Source organism: Carassius gibelio, chromosome A18 (genome assembly GCF_023724105.1).
Source record: "Carassius gibelio isolate Cgi1373 ecotype wild population from Czech Republic chromosome A18, carGib1.2-hapl.c, whole genome shotgun sequence".
NCBI classification, from domain to species: domain Eukaryota; kingdom Metazoa; phylum Chordata; class Actinopteri; order Cypriniformes; family Cyprinidae; genus Carassius; species Carassius gibelio.
Genome location: NC_068388.1, coordinates 27,371,345 through 27,378,950, shown reverse-complemented (window position 1 = coordinate 27,378,950; position 7,606 = coordinate 27,371,345). Strand labels below are relative to the sequence as shown.

The 7,606-nt window shown below is 38.2% G+C and overlaps 2 long non-coding RNA genes across 2 annotated transcripts in view; both read left to right on the top strand.

Moving 5' to 3' along the window:
* The first annotated feature begins 4,591 nt into the window (after window positions 1-4,591).
* On the top strand, window positions 4,592-5,031 carry LOC127933902 (uncharacterized). Its single transcript, XR_008147598.1, has 3 exons — window positions 4,592-4,623; window positions 4,717-4,810; window positions 4,892-5,031. It is a non-coding gene; the product is annotated as an uncharacterized LOC127933902 (long non-coding RNA).
* A 746-nt stretch (window positions 5,032-5,777) lies between these two features.
* The window catches only part of LOC127933901 (uncharacterized), a 5,688-nt gene continuing 3,859 nt past the window's right edge, over window positions 5,778-7,606 (top strand). The window contains exon 1 of the long non-coding RNA XR_008147597.1: window positions 5,778-6,063. This is a non-coding gene — a long non-coding RNA (uncharacterized LOC127933901). The remainder of the gene's footprint in view (window positions 6,064-7,606) is intronic.

The following is a 7,606-nucleotide window of genomic DNA, read 5'->3' as shown; positions in this document are numbered from 1 at the left end:
GACCAATGCAAGTTCGTTCTACGTTTAACGAGCTATATTCATACGGGCTGTGCCGTTTATGAGAATTTTGGGGCTGACTGATGCAAACAGTCAGACAGTTAAGTAGCCAATTAACTTGGGTCAACGAAGGACCTGAAATGGAGATTTGACAGGCAGTAGCCTAGCGGGTCGTGTGATGACACCGGCTGCTGGTGGTCGCTCTACTATTTAACTTCGTTGGTGGCTCCCAGGTTACTGTCTCTATGTGAAATGAAAGAAACAAATCACAACAAAACAGAGGGTAGAAAAAGATCAAAGTGAAACACAACACTTGAAATGAGATGAAAAACAATAGAAACACAATGTGTTAGTGGGAATAAGGAGGCCTAAGCCTACTGCTAGGTTTTAAGATAGGGCCAACAGGTGAGTGGGCTATCTGGGTAGGAAACCTAGAAATATGGTGTGGCTTAAAGAAGCAAAAGGGTCAGAACACTTAAAATATATCCGGGGGAATATCTAATATTCTGTGGCTTATAATAAGTGGATAGGTTTTATCACTTTTGGTTCACCTGGTTGAATTGAAGTCATTCAGGTGGGAACCAGTGGCTTGGTCAACCTCCCCGGTGCTCCCCAAACACTGAACCGCAGTGTCCCCGGTCCTCCGTTACTCTGGCGTGTCGCCGTCTCGAACGGCTTGTGACTTTTAGCACAACCTTTGGAGTGCCAAAATTGCTGATGTCTCTTGAGACAAGAGGAACCGAGTTTCACTCGCAGCCAGTATCTGTGACACCGGTCGGGCAGCCTTGCTCACTGGAAACCTGAGATGACTGTCCAATCACCGAGGGAGTTCTACAATCAAATACACAAAGGATGAACAAAGGAAACTTAAAGTTAATTAAGGTTTGGTTTGTTTAACATCAATTGAGTAACTATATATGTAGAGAGGAGAGGTAACAGCTTTACCTAATAATAATAAAACAAAACAAAGGAATTATGATAATAATGGTAATTATCAAAATAACCTAAGTCAAAAGAGAGAAGAAAAATAATAAACATCAAATTAAAAAACAGGAATGAAACAAGGGAGAAGGAGTAGCTGGTTTTCACCACAAGGGGGGGGGGGGGGAGTACTGCTTCTCTGTCTTTAACCTGCTGAGCAGAAAACTTAATTCAAATTAAAAATTCAAATCTGGTTTAAATCAAAATTTAAAATAAGCATGTAAGAATTAAAAGGAAAATCTGAATAATATCCTATAATAACCCATGATAGCTTGTAAGTTATCATTAATAATTAGGAAATTAATCAAACAGGGTGAGATTAATCAAAAAGGGTACAAGTGGACATGCAATTCAAACAGAATGGAAAAGACAGAGGTCTGTTAGTCGATTTAACAGGAGACTGCCACTAGATGGCTTACCTTCTAAGTGGGTCAAACCGTAGTTGACCTGACACATCTAGATTTCCACTATTAACAATTACATTTTAATTCAAATCATGTTTGAAACAAACTCAAAGTAAATGTAAACAGTCAAAGGCAGGGAACATTCTTTTGTTTCCCTGTAATAATATTTGCACGAGCAAAGCTGTAAATGCAAGTATTTATCGAGAATTTAGACATCTAATTCAAATACATCAAGGGGAAAGATTAGCAATTAGAGCGCATTATCTGAAACGGCCACGGGATGGCAACTTTGCACTCATGCAAGCTGGAATCAGAAAGCAGGGCGTACCCTGAAATTTCTAACCCACACGTTCCCTCTGGTGTTTAGTTAGCGGAATTACAATTTCAATATGACTTAGAAATTATCTGATCGTTTGTCAGGCTGATTTTCTGCATCAAAAATCACAAGTAACAAACCAAAGGTTTTAATCTCTGAGGTGCTATATTAACATAGGTTGAAGAAGGATCCGTTCACTTCCAAAACACAACTGTAATAAAAACAGGAATTTTCCAACTGTTGACTCCAATAAACATTTATCAAAATAGCACTTATGATTTAAATGTTTTAGGTTTAAAAATCGGGTAGCTAAGCCAATTTTAGACCAGGAGTTTTTATCGTTTATTTTTTTGAATATCATGTGGTTTACCATGAATTCAATAACGATATTTAATAAGCAAGGCCTTTTTAACTGAATCAGAGGAACATCGCTCATGTTCAGATTTACATGTTGCAAATAATAAAATATTTCTTTATCTTTTAATTATTCATATTAAAATGTTCTCACTGTAAAAAGATTTTGGTCTTTCTTAACAGGATACTTTTAACATTACACTGCAGTTTACTTTCATTAAAAATAACAGTAACTATACTGTTAAGTTTCTAGAAATATCTAGCGCGCTGACTGACCAGCTTTTGCCTCAGTCAGTTGAGTGAGTTCGCGTCTTGCGACTTATCTCACAAGTAACATTACATAATTTCATAGCGCACGTGCAGAAATTATTAAAAACCATATACACAGATTGATTGCTCACAAAACGAAGTTTGAAATGCCCGCGTTATCTCCACCAATTCTGTAGCAACAATGAGTTTTACAGAATAATTAACTCAAATGATATATAGGGAATTTGAATAATTAATCAGGAATATGATTAATTTATATCTCAAATGACAGTTACATTAAATTTGATTGATTATGAAAAATAGCTCAATTGCCTATACCAATAACTAATCACAGGGCACTGTAACTTACTCATTAATATGTCAATATTCCATTCTTCATACCAATTATTGTGATATCTCTTACTGTAAATTACTGCAAATCAAACAGTGGTATGTCCAGCAAACCACTGTTGACCTATCAATTTTCAATAAAGTTATCACGCCTTATAATTCAAGGAAAAGTATTCTCTGGCCATGAAAATATTATCCTATCCTTATGATAAATTTAGTTTCTAAATTTAGAGCTTGTAGCTATAGATCAGACATCTCAGTGACTCATAATGTGAGTGGGGTGGAGTCCAAGTCAATCGTCAGTATATGGGTTTTTAATAATTAAACTAGTAATACATCAAACTACAAATCACACAGAGTAAATATGCGTACGACAATACAAACAGTAAGCTTTATACGATACATAACGGAATCCAAATAAAAGAGAGAGAGAGAGAGAGAGAGAGAGAGAAAAAAATAGAATGAGATCACATAAGGAGCTCAGGTATGAAAATCATAGTCAGTAACTTTTGGAAGCCAACAACAAATCAGATCATAGCAACAATTTAAAACAGCATTTAAATCTCCATAGAAAAGTGATACTTGCATGGCCCAGCGCGTGAGCGTGGTCTTTTTGTGACGCTTTGTGCGCTTGTCCTTTTGAAAACAGCGTGCGTGTGCCGGAGGCCATGTGACGTGCGTGCACGCTTCGCTGGATCTTGGCGTGAGCGTGGAGCACGTGGTCCTTTGTTCTGTCCTCGCGCGGTATTTGAAAGGTTCAACAAACAATGTTCCAGAATTCGTCTTCCTTGCGTGTAGAGGCGAATAGTTGAATAAACTTAGTAAAGAAAAGAAAAGAAACAACAAAAACGAAAGCTTCTATAGGAGCCATTAAAATGGCTTTTTCTCTCAGCCCCTGTGCTGAGGGGGGGGGGGGGCTGAAATGAGCGAGGCCTAAAGGCCGCGCGGAAGCAACGTTGGTCGCACAGGAGAGCAGCGTGTCCGAGAACGGAGACGGAGAAGAAGAGCGAGGGCGGACCTTGTTCGGTCGTTCTTATGGCTTGAAATGGTTCACGCCCCTTTTTCGCGTAAACAGCCAATGAAAGTCCGCGATCTGAAGCGGAGGGAACAGTTCCTTTGTCTCTGTGGAGACAACCCCCCTGGAGATCTAGGGCTTGTCCAAATTCCAGGGATTATTCTAGCAAGTTTGTAATTCAGATTACATACATTTTTCATTACTTTGCTCTAGATAAATGGGTCTGTCAGAGCATGACGATCACAAAGATACTAAACATAATATATATATGATCAAAACATGAAGTTACATTCAAATGCAGAATTACACATATTTAAAGATTTGATTAACACATGATAACACTGCAGATAGTCCCAATTTATATGGGAAATTTCTAAATGTACCAAAAGGGTACATTTAGTTATGTTATAAAACATAAAAACAGAAAGTTAATGAATACATTCCATAGAATGCATTGTTCAAAAGGAACCAGTGATTTGGCTTCTCTCCTGTCCTGTGAGTCCAGGGTGGTCGTAAAGTTTTACGACCTGCAGGGGTGGGGGTTGCAGAAACATAGCTCTCTTTGAGGAAGTTAAAATGAGGAGAGACATTTCCTAAAGTGTAAGCTTAGCAATTTATACTCTTCACATAACAAGGATTAACCATTTTATGCAATCCATAAAAATATTTAAAATACATATTAATAATAAAATGAAAGTAAGGAACTTATACGAAAGGTTTCCTTTGTCTCCAGTGTGTTGGAGGAATTTGGGTTGGGGGTTTTCATTTCTTCTTTGAGGCTCGCCCACGTGACTCTGGAATTTCTTGTCGTAAAATAATTTAAGTCCAGCCAGGCTGGCGCCAGCCCCAGGCATTTAGTGCAAAAAGAGTTTCATTTGGAAAATCTGAATTAAACACATGAATCGATGATCTGCATATCCGTTACACTGACAACCACCAGTTGAGTCCATGATTCAGTGAGTTCCTTATAAGGAAATATATTTGTTACCACCTAGTAATTTAAATGTATTATTTATTGCTTTAAAATGAACACATATATTTATCATCAGGGGAAGAGACAGTCTGGGCAGCAGCAACAAGACAACTATTACAAGTAGAGATGGGTTTCAAGAACTGGTACTAATTTGGTTCCTGACTTGTTCGGTACTGAAAACATTTACATAAGTTACAGGATCAATAGTGCTGCTATCAGTATTCTTGTAACATTGATTCATTACCCTTTAGACACAACCACATATCCTCCAAATCATCTCTGCCTGGATGGCAGCAAGGATCCAGGATCAAGAGATCATTCTTCATGGAGACTGTTCCACAGGAAGCAGTTTCTCCTGGGTGAAAAACTAAACCTGGTTGTTTCAGCATCACTCAGGCAAGACTAAATACTTTTAAATTGATTTCAGTTGGTTATGTGTTTCAGGTCATCCTGACCATTCTGCTGTCCTGGATGTAAGTTCGTGCAGGAACTACATTTCTCGTTGTTGAAAGATTTGTGCAGCGGTATCCAGACATATAACGCCCCATCACACGGGGCGTCAACGCCTCTCGTTTACTTTTAAATGAAGTGACGTCAAGGATGGTGAAATTAATTCTAGAAATTAATTCTAAATAGAAGTTGAAGACTTCTCAAGTGCCAATGCAGCCGTCCTCCAGTCAGAACATCTTATACAAATACCCAAGCGCAGACGCAAGCCAATCAAGTGCATGCAATACCAGAAAACTAATGTGATTGGCTGTCACTATGAGAAGAGACAGTAATTCTAATCCGATATCAGTGTTGTTTTTTGCAAAAAAATTTTTTAAATCAATGTAGAATTTTCTATACTTCTGTGTAGGGATGTCAATTTTCAATCATTTCCATGATTGATCGTCGTTTAAATTAATGATCAAATAATCGATTAATCGTTAACCTTAATGCTGCAAAGTCTATTGCAGTAACACCCAGTCACTGGTATGACAGGATGTGCAAAAGTGTGTGTGTGTGTGTGTGTGTGTGTGTATATGTGTGTGTGTGTGTGTGTGTGTATATATATATATATATATATATATATATATATATATATATATATATATATATATATATATATATATAAAAACTGTAAAATATATATTTTACAGTAAAGACCAAAAGTTTGGACACACCTTCTCATTCAAAGAGTTTTCTTTATTTTTATGACTATGAAAATTGTAGATTCACACTGAAGGCATCAAGGGCTATTTGACCAAGAAGGAGAGTGATGGGGTGCTGCACCAGATGACCTGGCCTCCACAGTCACCGGACCTGAACCCAATTCAGATGGTTTAGGGGTGAGCTGGACCGCAGACAGAAGGCAAAAGGGCCAACAAGTGCTAAGCATCTCTCGGGGAACTCCTTCAAGACTGTTGGAAGAGCATTTCAGGTGACTACCTCTTGAAGCTCATCAAGAGAATGCCAAGAGTGTGCAAAGCAGTAATCAAAGCAAAAGGTGGCTACTTTGAAGAACCTACAATATGACATATTTTCAGTTGTTTCACACTTTTTTGTTATGTATATAATTCCATATATAATTCCACATGTGTTAATTCATAGTTTTGATGCCTTCAGTGTGAACAATTTTCATAGTCATGAAAATAAAGAAAACTCTTTGAATGAGAAGGTGTGTCCAAACCTTTGGTCTCAAACTGATATACAGTATTGTTCAAAATAATAGCAGTACAATGTGACTAACCAGAATAATCAAGGTTTTTCGTATATTTTTTTTATTGCTACGTGGCAAACAAGTTACCAGTAGGTTCAGTAGATTCTCAGAAAACAAATGAGACCCAGCATTCATGATATGCACGCTCTTAAGGCTGTGCAATTGGGCAATTAGTTGAATTAGTTGAAAGGGGTGTTTTCAAAAAAATAGCAGTGTGGCATTCAATCACTGAGGTCATCAATTTTGTGAAGAAACAGGTGTGAATCAGGTGGCCCCTATTTAAGGATGAAGCCAACACTTGTTGAACATGCATTTGAAAGCTGAGGAAAATGGGTCGTTCAAGACATTGTTCAGAAGAACAGCGTACTTTGATTAAAAAGTTGATTAGAGAGGGGAAAACCTATAAAGAGGTGCAAAAAATGATAGGCTGTTCAGCTAAAATGATCTCCAATGCCTTAAAATGGAGAGCAAAACCAGAGAGACGTGGAAGAAAACGGAAGACAACCATCAAAATGGATAGAAGAATAACCAGAATGGCAAAGGCTCAGCCAATGATCACCTCCAGGATGATCAAAGACAGTCTGGAGTTACCTGTAAGTACTGTGACAGTTAGAAGACGTCTGTGTGAAGCTAATCTATTTTCAAGAATCCCCCGCAAAGTCCCTCTGTTAAAAAAAAGGCATGTGCAGAAGAGGTTACAATTTGCCAAAGAACACATCAACTGGCCTAAAGAGAAATGGAGGAACATTTTGTGGACTGATGAGAGTAAAATTGTTCTTTTTGGGTCCAAGGGCCACAGGCAGTTTGTGAGACGACCCCCAAACTCTGAATTCAAGCCACAGTACACAGTGAAGACAGTGAAGCATGGAGGTGCAAGCATCATGATATGGGCATGTTTCTCCTACTATGGTGTTGGGCCTATTTATCGCATACCAGGGATCATGGATCAGTTTGCATATGTTAAAATACTTGAAGAGGTCATGTTGCCCTATGCTGAAGAGGACATGCCCTTGAAATGGTTGTTTCAACAAGACAATGACCCAAAACACACTAGTAAACGGGCAAAGTCTTGGTTCCAAACCAACAAAATTAATGTTATGGAGTGGCCAGCCCAATCTCCAGACCTTAATCCAATTGAGAACTTGTGGGGTGATATCAAAAATGCTGTTTCTGAAGCAAAACCAAGAAATGTGAATGAATTGTGGAATGTTGTTAAAGAATCATGGAGTGGAATAACAGCTGAGAGGTGCCACAAGTTGGTTGA